The sequence below is a fragment of the Alexandromys fortis genome, unplaced genomic scaffold, assembly GCF_014885135.2.
Source record: "Alexandromys fortis isolate MF-2015 unplaced genomic scaffold, M_Fortis_MF-2015_v1.1 scaffold_70, whole genome shotgun sequence".
In the NCBI taxonomy this organism is placed as follows: domain Eukaryota; kingdom Metazoa; phylum Chordata; class Mammalia; order Rodentia; family Cricetidae; genus Alexandromys; species Alexandromys fortis.
This window is the reverse complement of record NW_026067955.1, coordinates 3,965,244-3,989,998: the sequence shown is the minus strand read 5'-3', so window position 1 is coordinate 3,989,998 and position 24,755 is coordinate 3,965,244. Positions and strand designations below refer to the sequence as shown.

General features: G+C 45.9%; 1 long non-coding RNA gene across 29 annotated transcripts in view; it reads left to right on the top strand.

Moving 5' to 3' along the window:
• The first annotated feature begins 323 nt into the window (after positions 1-323).
• LOC126507485 (uncharacterized) overlaps positions 324-24,755 on the top strand; it is a 64,330-nt gene continuing 39,898 nt past the window's right edge. For 6 of the 29 annotated variants that reach the window (XR_007593547.1, XR_007593549.1, XR_007593554.1 and 3 more), the window contains exons 1-5: positions 10,305-11,431; positions 11,796-11,968; positions 12,172-12,261; positions 12,467-12,696; positions 19,676-19,795. This is a non-coding gene — a long non-coding RNA (uncharacterized lncRNA). Of the gene's footprint in view, positions 463-700; positions 952-10,304; positions 11,432-11,795; positions 11,969-12,171; positions 12,262-12,466; positions 12,697-19,133; positions 19,224-19,675; positions 22,760-24,755 lie in introns of those variants that run through there. The other 23 variants (XR_007593542.1, XR_007593533.1, XR_007593538.1 and 20 more) reach the window with 14 other exon arrangements.

The window sequence follows — 24,755 nt, the reverse complement described above, 5'->3', positions numbered from 1 at the left end:
GGGCTTAGGGAGGCCTTCTCTCATGGGTCTGAAATTGACTGACAAAACCCTCAGGCTACAGGATCTGTGTTTGTGTGTGTGTGTGTGTGTGTGTGTGTGTGTGTGCAATTGTGTGTGTATGGCTGTATGGGTGTGTGGTTGTGGATGGTTCTGTGTGTGTATAAATGTGGTGTCTGTCTGTCTGTCTGTCTGTCTGTTCTGGTTCTAGTTGGTGACAGGTCTCTTGGCCAGCCTGGGAGCTCTGTGCTCTCAGGAGGAGCTGCTATTCAAATCCACAGAGGACCTTTCTCTCTCCTATCTCTGGGACATTTTCCAGCTCTATGTTTCCCAGCCCTGCCTCCCTCTGTCTACCCCCTGCCCTGTTCCTCCCCCTCTGATCCCAGGCCAAAATTTGGCTCCAATAATAACAAAGAGGCCCAGAAGATGAAAAGCTGAAATCCTTCCCTTTCCAGCCGAAACCAGGTGTGATGCTGGCGGGGAGAGGTTCCAAGCCTGGCAGAGCCAGATGAAGGCATGCGAAAGCAATAACCCGAAAATGAGCCCCACGTGGGGCCAGATGCCCGCACCTTTCACTTATTTTGCTATAAATGAGTTTCCTGGGGCAAAATAATTTCTTCCTTCAAAGAAAACCATAGTCAGATGCCAAAGAAGGGAAGGGAGAGGTTGGGAAGAGGAGTGGAGAAAAGTTCCGGGGGAGGAACCTAGTGGTCCAGCTTCCAGGGCTCCACAGGGCTCAGACAAGCCCATTAGCAATTCTCTGGCTTACAAACCTATTCTCTGCTGTCTGCAGTCGTGAGAGAGGTCGAGAAGCTTCTGCAGCCTGCTGGCTGGTGGCACATTCTTCAGAAGGGACACAAGGATGGTGTGTTGGCTGTTGGAGGGACAAGAACACAAGGCCCAGGAGACTTGGGGACTGGAAGGCTTTCTCCAATGGATGCATCTTGCCACCAGGTAAGGCTCGAGGCTGGGGTGCAAACCTCAAACAGAATTACAAGGCTGCCCCCAGCAGCTTCTTAGTCCTTGGACGTGCTCAGATGCGGGGACCTGGGAGGCAGCCCTACCTGGCTAGACACCCTTCACATGGGGTCAGAATGGGAGTTGCTTCTGCCCACCACTGAGAATAAAAAAATCAGTTAAGAGTGAACGTCAGGTTGAGACAGAGCTGGTGGACTGGACACCAGACTAGAAATGGACACCGTGGTAACCAAAAATGGGGACAATTCAGTCAGGAAGGCAAAGGTAGCCTGGCTGGAGACGTTCCTATTTCCCAAGACTGGAGCCACCATCTTGAACCTGCACGCTCAGCATCAAACCAACCCTTCAGCTTGTGTTGGGGATCAAGCTCTGAGGTCCCGCAGCAGTGAGGGGGTCCACTGCCCAGGGAGATGGAAAGCTGGAGTAAGAGGAAGGAAGCTATGCCGAAGACGGTAACTACCGCAGCTGTGGCTCCCCAGTTCCTCTAGGGAGGTGGGGACTGTTCCCCTGCCTCCCACATCCTTCAGAAGGCCCTACTAAGTTGACTGTGATAACCAGCGAGTTCAGTCAGGCATGAGATCTTCTGCAATGGCTTCGATGAGAATCAACAGGGACCCCTGGATTGCGAGTGTCATGAGGTTGATGCAGGGCCCTGTTAGGCTGTCGGTATTGATTGTGGCAGTGATAATGCGGACTTGGAGCCAGAAGTCCTGCACAGCCTCCTCCCAGCCTCAGTTTCCATTCTCCAGGGCTCTAAGAGGCACCTCAGCAAGGCCAGATGCACTGGCTCCTCTGCATTTCCATCTTCCCCACGTCTTGACATGCACCCAGCTTTTTTCTGTCTACCTTGTTCTGCCCAAGAAACCGAGGGTAGATTCGTTCATAGGCAACTGGCCCTCAACTGAGTCAGAAGCCAGAGGGATAGAAGTTTCATTTACAAGGTCAGAGGCCAAAGAAGAGAAGGAGGGCAAGGAGAAGGGTTGCCGGGGGAGGAACCTGGTGGACCAGCTTCCAGGGCTCTGCAGAGCTCAGGCAGGTCCATCAGGAGTTCTCTGTCTTACAAACTGGTATTCTGTTGTTTGCAATGATGAGAGACCTAGAAGCTTCACCCAGCCTCTGGGCTGGTGCCTGTTTCTTGGCAGGGAGGTGAATATGGTGGTAAGTCCATTGTAGGTTGAAAATAGCTTTTAATACAATAATCAGCCAGGCATTGTAGCTCAGTCCAGACTACATTAAGTATGTTCAGAACATGGCCATTAGCGTACAGTTGGGCAAAGTTATCTAACACGGACTTTTTTTAAAGGATCAAGTATCTCCTATAATTTATCAAGTACTTGCATCCAGAAAAGCTAGCGCCACTATGTACTGTGGACTGTGAGCTGTTTCCCCTCATTACTGAGAGCTACCACTTTCTGCATTGTCCAGCATCAAGTCCTATGGTAAAACCAGACACTGTGCTTGGTTCTGTGATCCCAGCACTGGAGAGATGGAGACAAGGTGATCCCTGGGGCCAGCCAGCCAGCCCAGCCTGCTAGGCAAGTTTCAGACCAGTAGAGACCCTGTCTCAAAAGCAAAGGTGGATGGCACCTGAGGAAGGACATTGAATGTTGTTCTCTGACTTTCATATGAGTGCATACACATACACACACGGGCACACACACACACGTGCACGCACATGAACATGCACACACACAGTATCATAGTATATAATCAAAATGTAAAATATGAAGTATATTTTCTATTGAATGCATATTGCTTTTGTACTGTTATGAGCTGAGCCTTTGTACCTTGGGGACCATCTCTATCCAATAAAGGAGTAGCCAGCAATGTCAATCATTGCAGAAAATTTGGGGCGAGAGCAGGGAAGCCCTGTAGGGTCAGTATGAAAGCATCCGGGGCCTTGATGGGAGCATTTTCTGTCAACGACCGGGGCATCTAGATGGTAGAGCAAAAGCTGGTCATCGGAAGAAAGTCTTTGAGAAGTTCTGGTAGAGGAATAGAGAAGTGATGTTATACCTAGAGCAAAAGATGGCCTGGAGGAGGGGTTTGTAGCCCTGGCTGTCCTAGAACTGGCTCTGTAGATCAGGCTGGCCTCTAACGCTGCGATCCACCTGCCTCTGCTTCCTGAGTGCTGGTATTAAAGGGTTGTGCCACCACCACCTGGCTCAAAGAGGGGTTTCTAAGACGGAGGCTCAGAGCACTTTGCCTGCCTAAGGGATGCTTTAGAAAGAGAAGGAAGAGAAGGTGGTTAATAATGCAAAACAAAGAGATGACTGTGGGCAATGAGGGAGGGCAGCAGGAAGTCCTTGGAGACAAGGGAATAGAATCCAGAGGGGGTGGATGGGCAAGCATTTGGAAATAGCTGTATTAGTCAGGGTTCTCTGGAGGAACAGAACTGATTGTGTGTGTGTGTGTGTGTGTGTGTGTGTGTGTGTGTGTGTGTGTGTGTAGAATGCATTCATTCAGCTTATGTTAAAACAGTAACAGGTTATCTCACACCCGAGAGGCTGAGAATCTGGTAGCTGTTCAGTTCATCATGATGGGCGCCTTAGTCATTCCAATCTGGGGCTGAACCTGAAAGTTTCTTGGCGCTTCCATCCTGGGTCGCGATGGAAGACTGGAAAGACTGGTTCTGAGATCAGGGGTAGGATGTAGCAGTTAGAACGCTGCCAGCAGCCACACTCAGAGCCGCCCCCAGCAGCCACAGCTGCAGCAGCAATCAACTGGCAGCAAGAGAGAAGATCGTTAAGCAAGCGAAAGCTGAATAATCAGCCTGGGTCCCCTCTTATCTGGAGCATCACACTCGAGGAGCGTGTTCCCACATCAATCAAGGCATCCAGTGCAAGTCTTCAAATGAGGCTCCCTACCCAAGTGACCCTAATTTGTGGCAGGTTGACATTACAACCACCCATTGCAGAGGCAGAGAAACACCCTTCATGGTAACTGCTTGCCGTTCCAAAGACAGAGAGCCCACCAGATGGCCCTGAGGCCTTGCATGTGGGAAGTGGATGAGAAAGGTTGAGCAAACAAACAGAAGCCAAATTTTGGAGACTCTGAGGCCAAAACAAGGGATTCCAAGCCCCTCCTGAGATGCAGTTTGGTTAGGACGCTAGAGCATGTGGCATCAAGACTAGCTAGGTGTGTTGCCAGGAGATGGGATGGCCTGGGGACCAGAGTGGAGTCATGGATTGTGGAAAGGACAGATGTTGGAAAGGGGGCTGGCTTTGAGTCTAGAAGAATCTACATTAGAATCCTATTGCTAAAGCCAGTAGACGTGGGGAAGGATTCCGCTTTTATGAGCCTCTCTTGTAAAATAAAGGGAGTGGGCATTCCTATTAGAGTGGGTACCATAAAGATGACAAGATGTTACATACTTAGCAATGAGTAAGTTAGTGTTTAGTGAATAGTAGCTCCTAAATCAGAACTTCTGGGAAATGGAGTTTACTTTTAATGAGTTCAGGGTGGTGATTGAGTAGTCGGTCCCTGAGGTCATGAAGGAAGGAAGCTTGTTTTAGGTTTCCTGTGACCTGCACTTTATAAGGAGAGTATGAGGTACTTGTTAAGGTGCTGGAGAGAGCTTAGTCTATAAAGCATGTGGACCAGAGTTTGATCCCCATCACCCTCCTAGAAAAGTCAGGCATATAGCCTGGTAATGGTGGCACATGCCTTTAATGTTAGCACTCAGGAGGCAGAGGCAGATGGATCTCTGTGAGTTCAAGGCCAGCCTGGTCTACAAAGTGAGTTTCAGGACAGTCAGGGCTACACAGAGAAAACCTGTCTTGAAGAACAAAAACAAATAAAAAAAAAAAGATCAGGCATAGTGGCATGTGCACTAGGGAGGTAGCAACAACATTTAGGGTTTGGGGCCAGTCCCATGTCTCAGTAAGAGATCCTGTCTCAAAAAGCAAGACAGATGGCCGTCGCGAGAAACAATACCCAAGACTGACCTGCAGCCTCCACATACGTGAACATATGTAGGCACTGCACACATACACACACACACACACACACACACACGTTTACCTATAGGTTCACATGCACACACACAAAGTATCAGAATGTTTTATTGCATAATTTGATGGTAGACACCAGAATAGATAGACAAATAAATGATAAGTAGGTAGCTGGATACGACAAATAAACAGAATATAGATAAAAAAGGTAGATAGAACTTGCCACAAAAATTTAGCCCTAATTTAGAACGTTCCAATTTAGAACTTTCTTTATGAGACTTTACCACCTTCCTATAAAACACCAAAACCACACCACGCAAGTGGTTTCCTGTTCGGGAGGAAAAGCAGCGAGGAGCACCGAGCGATCATCCAGCTGCTCGCCAGGCCAAGCCAAATGAGCCACAGACTAACAGCTCTTGCAGGCTTGTTATCTCCTAATAGGGCCCACCAGGGTTTTCGGGAACACGCCTGCATAACTGGGCTGTCTGCAACCAGCTTTCTCTCTGGCAGCCTCAGCGTTCCGTCGGCCCTAATTACACAGAATCTACTTCTGGATCAGATTCCTCCTTCCCATCCCCAGATAGGGTCGGACTCAGACTACAGCCCGTGCTCCCCCACTGCCCTGGCAGTTCCCTCCCCACCTAGCAGGATTTCCAGCCCGGCCAAGGTCACGGCTGACTCAGGCAAAAGGAACGGCTCTCCAGCTGGCCCCTCACCGGTTCTCACCAACGTCTTGTCATCCGCCTAATTTATTAGTGTCTGAAAACCAAAGCTTTGAAATCCATCTAATTTAACTTCTTCTTCCCGCCTGCCTGGCAACTCTCCTGAAGTTTAAATACGCCAACACTGAAGTGTGTGGGGGCGGATGCCGGGCGATCGAGAAAGAGAAGCCAAGGAGAGGAAGAAGAATAGACCGCCTGACATTTTGTTTCAGGAGACTCATTTGTTAGGCTACTCCAACTCCCTCCTTGGCGGTCTAGGTGATTGTGGGTTTAAATATGCAGCCTCCTCAGCCAGGGTCGGCTGCGCATGCCTTCTTCCTTCCTGCAGACCAGACATTTTGAAGGCTTAGAAGCAGCCAAGCTCAAAAGGCACAGCCTCCTAAAGGCTGGGAAGCCAGGCTGCACCTCCAGCCTGCAAGTCCTCTAGCTGAACCTCCCGCCCTCCAGTGGCTGCAAAGGACTTGGATTTTCTTTCTTTCAGGGATTCAAAGCTGGTATTAACAAAGTCCACGAGCAGAATGACAATCTAAGTGACCCAATATTTACAGGTTTCACTTGGAATGGTGGAGTTTGGGTTTGGTTTTGGTTTTGGTTTTGTTTTCCCTTCCCGCTGCTGGCTGTCTATCTCAGCGCATCATAAGAAAGACGGGATAGGTTTTAAGATAAGTTCAAACCCGCTAGAGTTCTTCCAGAACCAGATCTAAATTCAGAGTTTTTTCCATTTTGGTTTGTGAGTGATGGCAACGGAGTGGAAGTGACCGCAGTTGGGATCCTAGCCTGTCCATCACCTGGCCACACAGCCTTGTGCTGTGTGATCCTGGCAAAACTGTTGTAATCCCCCAGTAGCGCTGTGTTCTTTTCTATAAACTGAGTCGGGGATGGCCCCCTCTTTAAAAGAAACAGAGGAGATAAAGGATGTCGCATTTAAGGCCGCTCAGGCCCCCAACCAAGAGTAGCTGCTCAGCCTGAATCAGGTCTTCCTCTTTCGTCCTGACCTCAGAGGTGTCGAGAGGTCTCCTGGAAAACACACCACACCGCTGTTAGAGTGGTCCTTTGCCAAACTTCTGTCCCTGCAAAAATTTAGCACGCCACACCCACCACACCCCCCTTGACACTCAGAAGAGAAAACCTCTCTGGGTTCTCACGTACGGTTACAGCACCTCACTTTACAGCATTTAAGACTCTCATCCAGATAAGGAACAACCAATAAAAAGAACTGACATGTTAAGGTTTTTAGTTGGAGGGATCATATTTAATATGGAGGATCAGCTCCAGCAGTCTTACTCTTGCTGTGATGGAACACCATGACCAAAGTAGCTTGAGGAGGAAAGGGTTCATTTGGCTCACACTTCAGCATCACTGTTCTTCATAGAAGAAGTCAGGACCAGAACTCAAACAGGGCAGGAACCTGGAGGCAGGAACTGATGCAGAGGCCATGGAGGGGTGCTGCTTACTGGCTTGCTCAGCCTGCTTTCTTATAAAACCCTAGGACCACCAGCCCAGGGATGGCACCTAAGACCATTGGAAAACAGATATTTATATTATAATTAATAACACTAGCAAAACTACAGTTATGAAATAGCAATGAAAATAATTTTCTAGTTGGGGGTCACCACAACATGAGAACTGTATTAAAGGGTCACAGCATTAGGAAGGTTTAGAACCACTGGCCTAGAAGCTGGAGCTATTGCTCAGTGGGTCAGACATTTGCCTAGTATTCATGAAACCCCAAGTTCCATCCTCAGCATCATGTAAAATGGGGCAAGGTGCATACACCTAGAAACCCAGCATTCGAAAGTAGAGGCAGGAAAATTAGGAACCCAAAGCCACCCTTGACTACAAAGTGAATCTGAGGCTAGCTGAGACACATGGGAATTTAAATGAAAGAAAAAAATAGAAGAGAAAAGAAGCATAATTTTTCATGTTTCTTTTCTTAAAATACAGGGCATAACTGTCTCAAGTGCTGAGTCAAGGGCTGTCTGGCCCTACTAGATCATGCAAACCTTTAGACCCATCCTAGGTTGCCAATATGGATCCCGTCCTAAGGGTTTAGCATTAGCTTTAATTTGGTTCCCAGGGAATAACACAACAGGAGTTCATCTCTATTCAAAGACTCAAACATGCAACCAATTATATTTGCAAATATAATTGCATTTATTTTCCTCAACTCAAAGGAATTCCAGCCGTCTGAAGTCCTGCAATCTCCCATTGTGTCCCCTCATTCTGATGTCTCATGTCCCTCTAACTAGGTTCTTGCTGAGGTTCTGCATTCCTATTCTAACCAGGCTGTTGGGGCAGAAGTAGATCCTAGGGAGCAGGTATCCACCTCATTTGCCTGTTTCTGAAAGCAAGCCAATGATCTCTCATCCTCCCTACAGTAAGTGTTTCACTTTAGTTTCTCTTCGTGTGATCAAACACCATGACCAGAAGCAACGTGGGGAAGAAAGGGTTTCTTTCAGCTACTTCCACTTCAGTCCATCGCCAAGGGAAGCAGGGCAGGAACCTGGACCAGAAACCATGGAGGAAGGCTGCTTACCATCATGCTGTCTGGATTTGCTCTTATAGAGCCCAGGCCCACCTGCCTAGGGATGGCGCGGCCCAGGCTGAACAGCTCCCCCTACCTGCACACACATCAATCATCAGTCAAGTCAACCCCACAGACATGGCGACAGTCCAAACTAATCTGTGCAATTCCTCAATGGAGGTTCCCTCTTTCCAGGGACCTGGGATTGTATGAGGTTGATAATAAAACTAACCAGAACACTAAGTGATGTTATAATGGTCACCTTAGTACACGTGTCTCTCTGAGACTCTTTGCTAGTCAAGAGAGGTAGTCTAGGCCCTAGTGAGCTGTATACTCCATTATACTTGACAGCCCCATTGCTTTCTGTGACAATGGACTGTCAACCATGCATACTGGCTCCTTGGCATCACCCAAACCTGGCAAATGCAGCTTCCCAAAGTGTATCACCCTGCTAGGTGATATGGGCCTCTCGTTTTGGCCTTGGTTTTCCCTCCCTGCGATTTTTAGGCGTGTGAAGCATCTCTATGTGTACCCTCTCCACCCTCCCACTTCTGTGAATCTCCTGCTCATCTAGTGTGCCTGTTTTTATACCATTCTTCATCTTTCTTGTTATCAGTTTTCAAGAGTCCCTTATATATTCCGTATGTTACTTTAATGCCATCAGCTTCAAAATTTTAGTTTCAAAGGATTTCAAACCACGTAAAAGTTGAATGCATATTATTGCATAATAGACTTGGCAGATATCTCTCCATATGTCCCACCATAGATAGATAAAAGACAGCAGTAACCCAGCCCTTAATTGGTTATAACCCTACGCACTGACTGGTCGATTATCTTGGCTTTGTTTTCTTGTCTGGGTAAAAACAAAATAGGAACATAAAATTTACCTTGCTCACCATCTTTAAATGTGCCACTCACTAGTGTGAAGTATATTCAGACTGTTGCAAAAGTGTGTAAATACATGATGTCAACACATTCGAAAGCAAGCTATAGACTTGTGATTCGTGTAAGTCGCGTTAGGACAAAGGCTTTCCCCGCACACGTAACACTAATCTCTAGTTTGAGTTCACAGTCAGCAGCCTCAATCACCTCACTATTTCCTGACCTTCTATCTCCATCTGTTGCCACCTTCACTTCATCCTTGAAGACCTTCACGCGCCAAAATCGTTCATGTTCTTGCCATCAAATGTGTCCATTTCTTTTTCTCCCTGAGGATAAAGGTTTTGAGGGCCCTGAACTGTTGACCATTTCCAAATGGCGACAGTATTTTTCAACGATTTCACCTGTTCAGTTTTACAGTTTCACCTTTCGAACTTAGACCTGAAATCTAAATAGCTTCACCTTTGTGCAAGGTAAGAAGTGAGCCCTCAGCCTACTCTTTATAGAGGACACATTTTTGCTAATGCCACGTGTTCTCCCAGGCTGCTTGTGGAGCTTTCTTAGACATCAGGTTCCATGGGTGTTTGCCTAGCTCCTCCCTCCAGTGTTCCACCTGAGACCAGTGCTCCACCTGTCATGAGACCAGTGACCTTCATTTTCATGGTTTTGACTCCTGCCTGTGTATCCCCTGTCCCACACATCAACTTCGCTCTTTGGACTCTCTATTTTTCAGACTTGATAGCTTTGTTGGGCAGGGGTTGGGGGTGGGAAGGGGGAGCTTCTATAATTCTAGACAAAATTTAAGTGATGCTTTCTCAGTTCTTCAAACCCTGTATCTACAGCCAGCCTCCACAGTAACCTTGAGTCACAGTTGTCCAGCCGCCTCTGCTCTTTCTGCCTGATAGATTCCTGGACACTGTCATACGGGAACATTCTGTTCTTGAGAATTACTGCCACAGCCTATCACTAAAACTTGCCAAAGTTTGTTTTGAAAAGAAAAGTTCATGTTGAAAGTGTCTGTGAGTCCCAGTGTACAAGGTCACATACGTGAAGACCATTTCCAGCCTGCAATTCCAGCCCCTGGGTGGTGGAGGCAGAAGGATCAGGAGTGGTCTCTGGATGCAGCTTCTTCCTGTTTCCAAAACACAGACCACAGCAGGGCCTATAGTGGCAAAGGTTGTCGTCCGAGATATTCGGGAGGCTGAGACAGCAGGATCATCAATTCAAGCCAGCTTAGGCAACTTAGTGAGGCTCTGTTTCAAAATAAAAAGTATAAGAAGGGCTTCTGGGTGTATGGACATATGATAACTGGAAGGCCAACACAGGTCGCATGAGACTCCCCATCTCAAAACAACAACAAAGTGCCTCCATTAACACCCTCAAACACATTGACCTTCTTTAGGGTCCCAGGGTAGCACAAATAATAAAAAAAAAACAGTGACAGATATTGGGGTTCAAGCCAAAAACCAGAAAAGCAAAGCAGCCAAGTCACTAGAGAAGTCTTACCTCCCAAGGCTGGGCAACCACAGCCTAAGCTGACTAAGCCTCTCTCTCCTTTCATTTTTATATTCCCTCTAATCTAGTGCTAGGATTAAAGGTGCGTGACTCCCTCGTACTGGAATTAAAGGTGAGGCACCACCACCTGGATTTGTTTCAGCGTTGACCTCCTGTAGCTGAGGGTGACCTTGAACTCACAGAGATCCACCTGCCTCTGTCTGGGGGATTAAATCCTGGGATTACAGGTGGTCTGCCACCACTGCCTGACCTCTAGTGGCTTTAGCCCTTCTGATATTTAGGCAAACTTTAATTACTAAAACATAAATAAAATATCACTATACTCTCCTGCAGAGGAAGCAGCACGAGGAAGCTTCCTTTTGTTTTTTGGGGGGGCTGAACCCTCTACTTCCCTAGGATGATATTTGAGCACTGAAGAATATATGAAGAACCATGGCTTCCAGGCACTGGGAGGATCTACTGAGCCCTGAGTACCATCAAGACAGGAGGATGTCTCAGAGATACCCCCTTGCCTCATATGGCCTCTGTCAATGATCCGCCAAACCTTCTCTGTTCTTTCCACACTCTCTGAGACCCCTACAGTCACCCCGTGGTTACACAAGGTGACCTGGGAAAGGCAAAGGGGACTCCACCTGCACAGACACGTCACCAAACCTTTCTCTGACTCTTTCAACTTAAAGCTTTGTCAGGAAAAACAGGCACAGTTACTCCCAGACTTGACCCATGTGTCCTCAGCAGGGTCATTTCCTCCTTGGGGCTTGGGGACACAAAGGGAACAAGTGGAAGTTGCTGGAACCCAGGACCTTGAAGGAGAGCCTCACAGAACTGGACCCTGATATCTTAGAGAGGACATCAGCCTGCTGGTATGAGTCAGTTAAGGATTCTGGGGAAGTGGGGGAGGAGAGGGTTACAGGGTAGAGTTATGGGGTGCTGGCAAGACTAACCGCTGACAGACAGCAGGAGCTCAGAAGGGAGGTCTCTCTGCGGCAGGGCTCTGGCCTCTTAGAAGGGTGTGCTGGTGCCAGGCCTCTCTGGGGTGTGGCGAGCCCATTGTGGGAACAAGGGAGATAAGGGCGAACGTGGCACAAGCCTTGTGCTTCCTTGTGTTTGCTGATGAGTAACTGATTTCTATTGCAATTACTTCCACCCTACGGTGGAATTCTCCTCCCTGTCTACGTGCCTGTTGGCAGGATTCTAGAGATAGCTGGGTGACTAACTTTGTTCTAGCCCGTGGCTGTGCTGGGCTGGGCCAGGTGTGGAAACCTGGCCGATCTGGCTTGGAGGGCGGAGACAACAGTGTTGGAAGAGCCCTGTTCTGCAGTAAATGGACTGGACCACAGTGCAGCCCAGGGTTTTTCATATTGGTCCACAGACTGATGAGGGAGGGATACCTGGCTCAGGTGAGTAGCCCTGGGCACATCATCTCACTGACCCACTGCAGAACTGCTCATAGTTTAAACCTGGAAGGACCTGCCTTGGTAAATTAATGACTCTCAGTCCAGGGCAGGACTGTCTGTATTCACCTTCAGCATCTAAGCTGGCAGGGCTGGGGGCTTCAGTGCAGAGGCTCACAAAGGTCTGAGGAGACCCTTGGCATACACAGGTGTGAGGTGTTCCGTTGCCTGTCTCAGTCAGATAATGATGCTCCTGTCTGTTCTGGTCCTCACTTCGTAGCTTCCTCTGTTTACCCTAGGTAAGTTAATACTGTTTGATTTACCCAAGTGATGTTTGTATCGGGGTTTTCCTTCATCCAAGCCCACTGCTAACATTTACATACACGCTATAGCTCTTGTGCAATTTCCTGTTGCCTGAAGAGTTTATGTTTTAAAATGTTAAATTGGGTGGTGCGGGGGGGGGGGGGACTTCTCATTGTCTCTTTGCTGTCATCGCCTTTCTAGAAGGAATCAGCATGGAATGGCCTGGTTGCTTCTCCCAAAATAGAATATAGAGTCAAAGTTCTGGGCGGATGGATCAGAGGGTAACGACGCGCTTGCTGCAAAAACATCAGGACTCAAGTTCAAATCCCCAGAATTCATGTGAAAACCTGGGATGGCTTTGACTCCAGAGCTGGAGACTCCCAGAGAGGCAGGACCCTTGAATTCACTGGCCAACCAGCTTCACTGAACTGGTGAGCTTCTGGGTCAGTGAGAGACCCTGCATCCAAACCTAAGGTAGAAATACAGAAGGACACCAGGCATCCACCTCTGGCCTCCACTTGTGCACACACAGACACACGCACCCCAACCCTCTCTCTGTCCCTCAACAAGAAGATGAAGGCAGAGTGAGGAAAAGTTATGTTACACACATGTGCTTTGGATTTTATGTTTATTTGGTTTTAAAATGTGACCTTGAAATATTCCCTCGTACCATGGCCATACAGTGGTTGGTACACTGCATTGTATAATATTACATATGCCCAATTCACAGAATAAAGACAGGCAGCTACAGAGTGAATATCCATGAAGCCACTATGCAGAGCAGGAACTGTTAGGAACTATCAGGAATCTCCGGATAACCCAGGCGTGTTGGTAGCATCATCTTCCCCACATGTCTATCCCTCCTGCCTACTGAGGCTTTGGACTCAACCCTCTAAGTTGCCCTTGGACTTCAAGAATCCCCGAATTACCTGGGTAATAACTCAGAGAGGCTTTCCCTCTCTTACCCCATCACTGCTGTCTGTTTTCCCTTCCTTGAGCAATCTTTGGAAAGCAGAAGTAAAATATGGTCTTAGTGTGTGTGTGTGTGTGTGTGTGTGTGTGTGTGTGTGTAGCTACTTCTCTGAACGGAAATGGTCCCTTCCAGGTGGAAGAGGGTGGGCATGTGAGAAGAATAAATGAAACTTACCAGGCTCAGGAAGCACCAGAAATTTACAAGATTTACAAGGCCTTTCCCTGAGGATTTATATGCATTCGAGGAGAGGTTTCTGACCAGGCATCTTGGCTGCAAGCTGTCAAGAAAGCCTCAAGGATGATACTTTTCAGAGCCATCTTCCTTGCTGGGATAGGCTTTCCCACGATGCAGCTGTTTTTTATTCACTCATGTTCCTCTGGGTTAGCCCTCATCCTGTTCCTATAAGTAACCTCAGTAAACGCGTTGGCTCATAGATCTGGAAGTGGGTTGCAGCAGTTCTTTGGTCTGCTGGTGGTGCCCCATCTCGGGTGAATAGATGTTTGTCCATGTCTCCCTTGGAAACCACACAACAGAACTGGCACCTGAACCAGGACAGACAGAACCAAAGATGAACTGAGAGGGGAGGCTAATTGGTACCTGCAATGGGTTATAACTGAGGCTGCACTCTCCAAGAGTGGAGCACCTGCGGGGGTAATCCTGACATGTTGTCCTGGTTGGGTTTTGGCCAACTTGACACAAGATGAAGCTATCTGGGAAGAAGAACCTCAACTGAGAAAAACACCTCCATCAGATTCTCTATAGGCAAGTCTTTCTGGCATTTTCTTGATTAATGATTGATGTGGGAGGATTCAGCCCAATATGGATGGTGCTACCCCTGAACTGGTGAGCAATCCATGAGGGGGAAGCCAGTAGGCAGCATTCCTCCATGGCCTCCTCTGGAATTCCTGCCTTGAGTTCATGCCCTTACTTCCTTTGAAGATGAACTGTGACCTGGAAGTATACACAGAAATAAACCCTTTCTCCCCAAGTTGCTTCTGGCCCTGGTATTTCAATCATAGCAGTAGAAAGAAAACAGAAAGTTACTACTTCCTGCATGTGGTCTGTGATGGAGAGCCTCCTAACTGTGGTGATGGATGGAGAGCCTCCTCACTGTGGTCCACCTCACAAGTATGGGTGTACCCCGAAGTGGCTGATAGACATAGACTATATTGCCATCCCTGATAGTAAGTACGTGGAGCTACATCATGAGCCTGGCAGCTGTTGCCCAACCTTTGCTCTGGGCAAGAAGCAGAGGCTGAGTTGACTGCCCAGAAAAAGCTTCCCTGTGTTGGGGAGGGTGTCCAATGGGGAAGTGCATACAATTACTTCTTCTTCATTAGCCTCTGACTTGGCAGAGAGGGTGGAAGATGGCAGATGAGTTGGAGGGGCTGGCTTGCAACTTTACAGATGACCGGTTACAAGGGAGAGCACAGGTCTGAAGATAGAACTGTACCACAAAATCCTGGAATCCCGAAACTTGAATCCCCTGGAAAGAATGAGACAGTAAGGAAGGAGGGAGCAAGACAGACAGGGTCCTTAGATACAGCCTTTGACACTGAGGAAGGGAAAAATCCATGATTCCACACACAGTCAGGGCCTGAATGATGGCCCAGTCCAGGAAACAATGATGATCAGAGCTCACTATGCATCTAAACTGCTTGAGTTAGGAAAACTTTCAGATAAGCAGCCACAGAGCTGCTCACAGCCTGGCTCAGGAGGCCATGTGGCATGGTGTGGATGGGATCAGCCTGAGTGCAGGGAGCAGAGAAACTGAGTCATATAGCTACCCATCCCTCCTAGAGACAAAGGTGGCATGAACCAAGACAACACGAGAACAGCCAGTCCCTGACATGGACAAGAGCTTCGGGAGAGAAGGGTTTATTATTGGCTTGCAGTTTAAAAGATACAGTGAGTCTTGGTAGGGGAAAGTGTGGTGTGGGCGGCGGCCTGAGGCAGCTGATCCCCTCTGCACACAGGAAGCAGAGAGCAGACAGGAAGTGGTGCCAAGGTAAAAGGTTCAAGGCCCATTGTTGGTCACCCACTTTCTCCAGGGGGCTCCACTTCCTAAAGGTTCCACATCCTTTCAAAAACTGTGCCAACAGCTGGGGACCAAGGATTTCGATACATGAGCTTATGAGAGACATTTCAACACCTCTGTACCCAACATTGCTTTTTTTGATGAAGCAATTGATACGTCTGATAGGATTGTTGCATGCTGTGCCGGGCCTCGCTAATGTTTCTGTTTTAGTATTCTCTTAGCCACCCAAGGCTAACAGGCACTTAGAATGAATGGCAGTGGGCTTTCAGAGACCCTGTCGGTCCTCTGTAAAAAGTTTTCATTATATAATGCTGACCCTTGGGTATCTTACAGATGTAGAAAAACATCTGGAAGGACAGTAAAAATAGCAATTAAGGAATTTAAATGAGGTACCCTAAGTGAGGGGAAAGAACACTCCCAGGATCCATAAGGTTGTTGGGTAAAAACCCCAGTGCCAGGATGGCCTACTTCTCTCTGAGTTTTTATCTAGGGTCCCATACATAAGTTGTCGCTGTTGTTAGCTGATGACCGAACTAGATGGTAAGACTCTATTGCTAAAGACACTGCACACATTGGCTATAGGACATGGAGAAATCAGCCTGGGACTCTGCTGGAAGCTTCCTCCTGTACGGCTGTCACACATGGAATTAGACAGAAGTATGCATGCTGTTAGGGCGGAGCTGCTACTGATAGTCCTGCTCCATCACAGACTCTTGCATGCTACAGTACCAATGCGCCAGGTACGACGTGTCCTCTGGTGACATAGTGGTGTGACTGGTATGGGTAGAGCCAGCATCTAAGGCCCATTCCATGGACAGTAACTCGTTTCTAGCACTCAGCTAGAAGAGAAGCCTATGACTTTGAGGTCATAGGCCCCAGCGGAGAAGCAATACTAGTATCTTGTTAAATGGGTGGGTGTGATTTGCCTGTCAAATTGCCTTCTAAACATTTTCACTGTAATCTATAGTAAGAGTAATCTATAGATTTCTGTTGCTGTTGGCAACAGAGTGATGGAGGAAAACTTCTTTGTTGTTGTGGGAGTGGCTGCTGAGATGCATACATGGCCCAGAAGGTTCCTTAAGCAAACAAGATGTACAAGCTAAGGCCCCAAGGCCACATAAGTAGTAATAATGGTGGGGAGAAGAGACTGTGGCTGGATACAACTTTCATGAGTCATCATTTATGTGAGGGTCATCTTTCCAGGGATACAGCTTACCTGGACTCTGGTAAATCAACCCTTTCTGTACTTCTCTGAGTAGTAAGAGAAACTCATCGGCCTACTATGGTAGACTTAGATAGGATGGTTTCCTTGGTCTGCCATTGGTGCCCTGTCTGAAACTGATAAACATGTCTCCCCAGAAAATGTCCTACAACACAAACATTGTAGACCCGTTCCCTGGGTTGGGGAACTGGTCCTTGTCCTCCTGTGTTTTACACCCAGTTCTTCCTTCTAATACACTCCACACTGAACCAACAGTGACCGGAGCTCACAATTCACTTGTGGCACCTATATAGAGTCACATCCTTCTACTGACTTCCTGCCTCCTACATGGTGGTTTGGATTAAAGAAAAAATTACACCTATCGTTGGAGGCATTTGAATGCCTGGTTGGTGGTGCTGTTTGGATAGGTTTAGGAGGTATGGGCTTGTTGGAGGAAGGGTGTCACTTAGAGGCAGGTTCTCTCTGCTTGTGTTTATGGGAGACCTTAGCTTCTGCTAGAGACACCATGCTTGTCACCTGCTGACTCCATTCCATTGTAATGGACTCTAACCTTATGGAACCATAAGACCAAATAAAATCTTTCTTCTGTAAGTTGCCTTGGTCATGGAGTTTCATCACTGCAACAGCGAAGTAACTAATACACTTTGCATGCACCTCTCCACAGTCCTATACAGCAGCTTCAGCATCTGGGTGCCAGACCTCCCAGGGGGCTCTGAAGGGTCCACTCCATCCTTGCTCTCCACAGTCCTATACAGCAGCTGCAGTGCCTGGGTAGCCAACTCCCAGGAGGCTCTGAAGGGTCCACTCCATCCTAGCTCTCCACAGTCCTACGCAGCAGCTGCAGTACCTGGGTACCCGACCTCCCAGGAGGCTCTGAAGGGTCCACTCCATCCTAACAGTCTTGCAGATGTTCATCCAAAGCTTTTCTTTATATTTTGAAACCCTTTTCCAGCTGTCCCCATGACTGCAGGTCTCATTTCTCTACTTGTCCCTTCATCCACTAGGCCACCAGGCTCTACTTCCCGATAGACTCAACTACAGGGATTTTCACAGTTACCACTCTCTTCCTTTTCTCTACAGTGTTGTTATCAACTAGACACACATCCGTAAACACAGCAGTTTAGTTGTGTCTACTGTCTTTGAACCAAATAAAATTGGTTTGTTTTATTTTATGTCTAGCTTTGTTTACTCAACATTATGTTTGCAAGCTTCGTCCACATTGTTATGAGGAGCTGTGGCTTACTCATTTTCTCCGCTGAGAATGTCTTTGTATGACTAGCTTACACTTAATTTTTTGCATTCTGTTGTTGATGAACATTTGGGCTTGTCCATTGGGACTATTTGAATAATGCTGCTGTAAGCATTCTTGCATCTGTCTCTTGGTGCACCTGCATACTTCTGTCGAAATGCATGGATGAGGAGAACTGCTGAGTCATGGAATGTCTTGCAATTTAGGAGACAAAAATCAGAAGTGGTGGTTTTATCATTTTTACGTTTCCATCTTTAGAGCTGGTGTTATCAGTCTTGGCATTTCAGGCATTCTGATGGATGCATAGGGAACACTCAGTTGTATTTAAATTTGCTTTCCCCTGACAATGAGTTTGAACACATGTGCAATTATTTATTAGTCTTCTTTTAAGTGTATAGTCTGCTCATTTTTTTCCATTAGGTTCTTGTTTGGTTTATTTTTCCTCACTGATTTAAAGATGTCATTACATATTTTAATACTACTTAATGTATTTTGAATCTAAGAAGCCACTTTCATATGAAGTGTCGAGTTCAAAGGCTATGCTATCTCTACTAAATTCTCTTAGTTGACTTGACAAAAACCCAATCACTCATCTTTGTGCAGGTTCATTTCTGAAGTCTCTTCTGTTCCCATCCACCCACCTCACTATCCCCTTCACTGGAACTCTGCAGTAACCCTTGAAGTCAGTCTAAAACCTTGTTCTGGTTGGTTTCTGTCAACTTAATACAAACCTATCAGGGTAGAGAGATCCTGATTGAGAACCCCCCCCCCCATAAGATTAGGTTGTAGACAAGTCTGTGGAGCATCTTCTTGGTTAATATTTGATGTGGGAAGGCCCAGCCCATTCTGGATGGTACCACCCCTGGGCAGGTAGTCCTGGGTAGTATAAAAACAGACTAGGCAAGCCATGAGGAGCAAGCCAGTAAGCAACACTCCTCCATGCCCTCTGTTTTAGTTTTTGCCTCCAGGTTCCTGCTCTGAGTTCCTGCTCTGAGTTCCTGTTCTTAGTTCCCTTAGTGATAGAGTATAACCCGAGAACTGTGAGCTGGAATAAACCAGTTCCTCCCTGAGTTGCTTTTGGCCTTGATGTTTTATCACTGCAATAGACCTCTACTTTTTCCCTTTTTCTTTTTTTTCCTCAAAATTATATTTGTTCTTTCTGATTTTTTTAACAAGTCAATTTAGAATTTCTAGTTTTTAAAAGTCTGCTGGGATTTTTGTTGATTCATAGATCCATCAACCCCACTTGGAAAGAACTGACATGTGACAATATTGAGTTTATGATATGTAAACATGATCCATGATGTGAGATGCCCCTCTGTATGCTGTGAATATGTTTTATTACCATTGGTTAATAAATAACAAATAGGCTTTGGCCTATGGCAGGGCAGAATATATCAAGACAGGAAATCCAAGCAGAGATAGAGGAAAGAAGGTGGAATCAGAGACACCATGTAGCTGCCCAAGAAGCAAGAGGTAACAAACCACAAGCCTCTTGGTAAAAAAATAAAATAATAGAAATGTGTTAATTTAAGATGTATAGCTATATAGAAACACACCTGAGCCATCAGCCAAACAGTGTTGTAATTAATATAATTTCTGTGTGATTATTCGGGTCTGGGTGGCTGGGAAACAAAGCTCAGTCTCCATTTACATAATGGTGCCCAGTGATCAGTAATGTACATTCACATAAAGCCTAAGAAAGCTTAAAAAAATGTGTATGTATTTACCTTTACTTTCTGTCAACAGTGTTCTGTGTATGTCTTTTACTACATTTAGTCTAAGTTCCCAAGTTTTCCAACATTGTATATAATGAATCTTTTAATTTCATTTTCCAATCATTTGATTCTAATATGCAAATTTACAATCAATCTATATATTATATTTATATCTGCAGTTTTGCTAAATTCATCCTTTTGTTTTACAAGACAGTGTCTCATAAAGCCCAGGATGGTCTTGAACTGGTGATGTAGCAGAAGCTGGACTTGAACACTTGAACATCCCACCTCAGCCTCCTGAGTGCTGACATGCACCATCACACCTAACTGGTAAATTCAGTTTTTAATTCTAGTAGGTTTGCTGAAGATTCTCTGAAATGTTCTGTGTAAATGATCACGTCACACACAAAGAAGGACAGAGTACTTCTTTTAAAAATCTATAATTAGTTTTTTTTCCTTACCTTATTGCAATATCCAGGATCTCTAGTTTGAAGTGGAACGGTAACTGACCTGAATAGGTTTCTACAAATGGCCTACTGCAGTGAGGGAAGGTTCCTTTTCTAGTTTACAAAAACACCATCATTCACTAATTTCAAGCTTTTTTCTGGTGCAGTGTACCTATTGAAATTAGGTATCGTGCTCTTATTTTGTTAATATGACAAATTACATTGCTTGAGTCTCAAATATTATATTAATCCTGCATAAACCCTACGTGGTCGGGCTATTTTCTCCTTTTACTATATTATTGGGTTTAATTTGTCAAAATTGCTTTAGAGATTTTTTTTATCTATGTCCAGGAAGAATATTGGTGTTTGTTTGTTTGACCAATTGTTTTGTTTTGACAGTGTCTTGCTTTGCAGCCTAGGCCAGCTTCCAGTTCATTACCCAACCCGGGCTGAATCTCTTGATCCCTGAGATTATAGGTGAATGCTGAAGCTCTCATTTTGTCAATTTTGTTTATGAAGTGATTTCTTTCTTGTCGATTTTTTGCATTAGAGCTATGCTAGTTTCTTTTTAACTTTTATTGGTTCTTCGTGGATTTCACATTACCCATTCTGATCTCACTTCTCTCCCTATCTCCTAGTATTTGTCCTCTGCCCTTGTAACCTCCTCCCCATAAACAAAACCATAAGAAAATCAAAACCAACACAAAATAAAGAAACAAAACAAAAAGAATGAGAAGGAGGAAGATCTTATTGTGGAAGCTGTAGTGTGACTGGTTGAATCACACAATTTACCTCATTCATCTTTACTTACAAGTGTTCATTACTATGAGTCAGTGGTCTACCTCCAGGCCTCTGGTGTCTCCTAGGTTACCGATAATGAGCTCTCACTGGGGCTCCTCTTGGATAGCCTCTTGTTGTCCTCTGACACAGAGATCCTGTTGTTTGTATCTGTAGGTTTGTCCTCTTCACATGTGCCAGCATTTCATAGATTTTGGTGGATGTTGGGGATGGGTCAATTCATAGCCTTGGTTCTGGGCCTGCATGGCAGCTAGGGTTGGTCAGCCCACTAGCTTTCCTTCATCATCACCACCAGGAAGAGCTCTCCAGCACGGCCTCAGTTAGCTCACCCAATGCAGCCCACAGCATGGAGCAGGGCCACTTCTACTCTAGGGCCCTCAGATCAGAGTCCACTCACTCTTACAGCCAGAGCCAGCTCTAATGTTTGAGAAGGAGGTCTTTACCCAAGTTGGGGGCTGGGACACAGCAATGAGGAGGGGTAGAGGGATTGGTAATAGTGTTGGGTGGGAGGACACTGAGAAAGTTGGGGAGGTTCGCAGGTGGGCAGCCTACCTGGTGTTGGGGCAGTAGGGTTGGCCTCTGGTTGAGCAATTCTCTAATTATTATATAAAGTTCCCAGCTTCTACATTTTCTAAAGGATTTTGTGGAAGATTGGTGCAATGGTTAATCTTCATTGACAACTTGTCAGAATTTAGACTCTCCTAGGAGCTACTGGACACGCCCTGATGGATACTTCCAGAAAAAAGCACTGGGCAGTGAGGGCCCATCCTAAACATGAACTGCACCATCAGTGGGCTTGAGTCCAAGACTATACAAAGGGGACAGGAGAAAGTGAACTGAGCACTGACTGTCACCACTCTCTGCTTCCTGACTGCAGACACAGTCACCAGATACACCATATTTCCACAGCCATGCCCTCCCTGCCATGACCACTATGTCATCAGAACCACGAGCCAGAAGACACTGTCCCCTTTAAGTTGCTCTTGTATTTGCTCCCAATAAGAAGAAGAGTAACAAATACCATGGGCGTCACTTTATTCCATCCTTGGGATTTTTTAGTAGACTTTACCCATAAAACTATTTGATCTTAAGAGTTTCCTGTGGAAATTTTCTTTGAATATAACAAATGAGGGTCTGGGGAGATGGCTCAGTTGGTAAAGCATTTGCTGTACAAGGTGAGGATTTGAGTCTAGAGCCCGAGGATTCATATAAAAACCATGCATGAGCCCTAGCAGTAGGGATGGGGCAGGGCAGAGCTAGGCAGATTCCCGAGATCAGTCAGTCTAGACAGGGTTAGTTCCACTGTGGAAGAGACCGCATCTTAAAAAGTGGCAGGTGTGCTGGCTAATCTTGATTGTCAACTTGATGCACCTAGGAAGTAGGACCCTCAGCTGAAGAACTGCCTCCATCAGATTGGCACGTGAGTGTGTCTGTGGGCATTATCTTAATTGCTAATTGATGTGGGGGATGCCTGTGGTGCCATCTCTGGGAGGGAGGACCTAGGCTGTCTAAGAAAGCAAGCTGAGCAAGCCAATAAGCAGCATTCCTCCATGGTCTCCGCTCCAGTTCCTGCCTCCAGGTTCCTGCCTCAAATCCTTTCTCTGTCCTCCCACAAATGGTGGACTGTAAGTTGAAATAACTGCTTTCTCTTACGTTGCTCTTGGTCACTGTTTTATCAAGCAGCAGAAAGCAAACTAGGACTGAAGGCTAGAGGAATGCGCACTAACCTCTACCTCTGACCTGCATAAGCACAAGCTTACGTGTACTCACACACACATGCAGACACACACATAGGTGTAAACACACATGTATATCTACACACAAAAAAACACAAAAGAACAAATGAAATTCATTTAATAGATGGGTTGTTCTGAGTTTCTGCTTCATTGCTGCCAGCTTGAATGTTTGATGGTTTCAGTGATTGTGAGTTTGTTGCTATGAAGTTATTAATTATACCCCACTTCTCCTATCATCTTAAGGCCTGGAGTATCTACAGCAGTAGCCTTTATTTATTTCTGGTCCTGGTCATCTGCCTGCTCAGTCTCGCTAGGTAGGGGTTTATCAATTTTGTCCATCCTTTCAAGGATGGCCTTATGAGTTCATCTTTATTATCACATCTCTTCCATGTGGATTTCCACTTTCATCTTTATGTTTTTATACATAGTCTAGAGTGCTTTGCTCTTTCTCTTTGTGCTATTTTTAGACTTTAAAGGTGACTTTGGAGCTCTTATCATTTCTAGTAGACACATTTAAAGTCTCTGTCTCTAAACACCGCTTTAGTCAAGTCTCTCACATTAGATGGAGTCCCAGCTTGCAGACCCAAATAGTTTCTTGATTTTCTTAGAATTTCTTCTTTGATGTGCAGGTTACATAGAACTGTGTAAACCTGTGTAAATGTTGGTTTTAGATGTTTTATTTTTATTTAATTAATTTTTTGGTCAGCGAACACATCTTAAAAGGTCCCAATTCTGAATTCACATATCTCACTTATTTTTCCTATTGGTGTAATCACCTCAAATAAAGCACTTTAAGGGACAAACAGATTGCTTTGGATCAGTTTGAAGGTGCAGCCCATCCTGAAGGGGAGTCCTGCAGACAGGAGTGAGGCTGCTGGCCACACGGCAGAAGCAATCAGGAGACAGAGAGGGAAGAAAGCACACTCACACTCAGTTCCCTTTCCTCTTGTTCTTGAACCAGGACTCCACTCATGAGATGGTACTGCTCACATTTCAGATGTGTCTTCCTGTCTCAATTAACCTGATCAAGACAGGCATACCCAGAGGCTAACCCAATCTAGCCAATCCCTCCTGGGCATGCCCAGACCCTCCTTTCCTAGGTGATTCTGCAGTTTATCAGTTGGCAATCAATATGAACCATCACATTCCCCGTCTGGACTTCTGCTGTGCCACGTCCCATCAGCCCCCTGTGATCTTCAATCTGATTTTTAATACGTATTTTGTCTGGTTTTTCTTATTGTTTTAAGGAAGAGAGTTAATCCAAATCACCTAGTCACACATTGCATCTGCTTTTATACTCAGGTAGCTTCAGCAAAGTCAGTTCTTTAACATAAAAGCTGTGCTACAGGTGGCCTTGGTGATCTTTGCCAAAGTCAGTGACCTGACTCTGCTCTTGAGATATGAGCCAGTTTGGACCCCAAGTTTTTTTTTTTTTCTTTTCTTTTTTTTCCCTCTTCTAACAAAATTTAGAAGCTACTTTTTAAAATGAGAATTTCCAAGAATTGCTCCAAAGTGGGGTCTTTCCTCCCAGCTGGTCTTCATTTTCTGTTTCGTTTACAAGGATGTCTGGCTGGAGCAAAGCTGATTTCATTTCTTCCTCTTTCTTATATTATTTGATCCCTGTTCTATCAACCTAAGCATGTCATTTGGAACTATATTCCTCTTCAACAATTAAAAGTATTTCTAGGAAATTTTAGATACTTTACCTAGGTAGTCCTACAGTGTTCTTAAACCTTGATGTCATTAGTCATTCCCTGGAGACACCATTCTTTGTAACGCTTCCAGTCTCACTCAGATTGGAGAGTTAGAGGAAAGAAACTGGTCATATGCCGTTCTGCTCTCCCCAGAACGTGCGGCCTTAAGGAAACACCCATTCGGCTCCTCCAAGAGTGTCGGCTTCAAGCCAATGGTTCTAGGTCTATGTTACGTAGTTGTTGATTTTACTCTTTGGCTCTTTGGGAGCCCACCACCCAGCTCCCAAATTAATCACACGGAGATTTATTCTTTCTTATGAATTCCCAGCCTTAGCTTGGCTTGTTTCTTGTCAGCTTTTCTTTTTTTTTTAATATAATTTTTTATTGAAAAAAAATTTCCGCCTCCTCCCCGCCTCCCATTTCCCTCCCCGTCTCCCTTTTCCCCCCACTCCTCTCCCCCTCCCTCTCCAGTCNACTCCTCTCCCCCTCCCTCTCCAGTCTGAGGGGCAGTCAGGGTTCCCTGCCCTGTGGAAAGTCCAAAGTCCTCCCCGCTCCATCCTGGTCTATTATCCCATTTACCTTTTGCCTCTGGGCTTTTATCTTTATTCTATACCCC